Source organism: Vespa crabro, chromosome 18 (assembly GCF_910589235.1).
Source record: "Vespa crabro chromosome 18, iyVesCrab1.2, whole genome shotgun sequence".
NCBI lineage: Eukaryota > Metazoa > Arthropoda > Insecta > Hymenoptera > Vespidae > Vespa > Vespa crabro.
Genome location: NC_060972.1, coordinates 1,410,524 through 1,411,934, shown reverse-complemented (window position 1 = coordinate 1,411,934; position 1,411 = coordinate 1,410,524). Strand labels below are relative to the sequence as shown.

General features: G+C 36.3%; 1 protein-coding gene across 3 annotated transcripts in view; it reads left to right on the top strand.

The window, feature by feature from the left end:
* LOC124430468 (hemicentin-1-like) overlaps window positions 1-127 on the top strand; it is a 125,772-nt gene extending 125,645 nt beyond the window's left edge. For all 3 annotated transcript variants that reach the window (XM_046977060.1, XM_046977062.1, XM_046977059.1), the window contains exon 7: window positions 1-127. This exon is cut by the window's left edge and continues 832 nt beyond it. The gene's annotated coding sequence lies outside the window, so the exon portion shown is untranslated.
* Window positions 128-1,411: the final 1,284 nt, after the last annotated feature.

Sequence of the window (1,411 nt, the reverse complement as noted above, 5' to 3'; positions counted from 1 at the left end):
ATATATCTTTTACCCCTAAAGTGACGTAAACCGGCTTGTGTGTCGTGCATTTTCCTTCTCTCTCTTTCTCCCAATCCCTCTCTCTCTCTCTCTCTCTCTCTCTCTCTCTCTCTCTCTGTCTCACTCTTTCAACATCTCTCTATCTGTACATCTATCTTTTCTATCTATTTGTCTCTATCTATCTATCTATCTATCTATTTATCTTTCCCTCTCACTCTCTCTCGCTCTCTCCTCTCTCTCTCTCTCTCTCTCTCTCTTTCTCTCTCTCCTTCTCTTTCTCTTTGTCTTTTCTTCTTTGTCACTTTCATAAATATGATCCCAAAAAACAAGACAGAGAGAAAGCAAACAAGCGAGAGTGAAAAAAAGAGAGAGAGAGAGAGAGAGAGAGAGAGAGAAAGATCTTAAATCCATTTACGGACAAACCAGACAACGTTACTCTCACAGGACTTAAGTGTGCTTAAGGCGTGTGACACGTGCAAATCGAAGAATGGCCGTCGGACTCAAAGCCACCCATCCCCACCCTCCCTTCGTACCATCCCTGTCGCTTTTTTGTATCTACTCGTAGGCTCTTAGGATCAATGTCGTCGTTGTCATCGTCGTCGATGTGAAGAGAAGCGAAGGAAATCCTGCCGTGTTACCGAAATAATAAAAAAAACAAAAGAAAAAAATAAGGAATGCTACGGATAGTGTAAAACTGGACCATTTAGTGGACTCTATATACACAATCACACACATATTCACACATACATGCATACACTGGTATTCAAACTGGGAGTGAATCAGTAATTTCCTGGACTTCCAAGTGTTTTATCGAGGAAATAAAAAAAATAAAAAAAAAAATATATATATATATATATATATATAAATATATTATATAAAGAAAAGGAGAAGGAAAAGAAAAGAAAACGTTAGAAGTGATTCCTCTAGGTGGACATGAAAATATTCTGTGAGAGTGAAAAAAGAAATAATGTGAGACCTTATTCGTTGGCTGATAATGTCCAATGAAGAAGAACATTCGCCATGATTTTTTCTTTTCTTTTTTTTTTTTTTTGTTTTCTTGTTTCAGAAACAACGCCTTTCATCCGTGTAGCTTTTTCAACGAGCTATCGTCGTCGTCGTCGTCGTCGTCTTAAAAAAAAAGAAAGAGAAAGAGTGAGATAGAAAAAAAATAGAGAGAGAGAGATAGAGAGAGAGAGAGAGAGAGAGAGAGAGAGAGAGAGAGAAAGAGAAGTATGATTATCTCAATGAATTTTAGAAATATATTAAAAATCCTTAAATTATAAATCTTTTTTAATTGGCTTAAAAATATAAATTTATTTTTTGCGAAGATTTGCGAGATTGCTTAGTCTTTTAAGTTCTAACTTAATCTACTTCGTCTCTCTCTCTCTCTCTCTCTCTCTCTCTCTCTTTC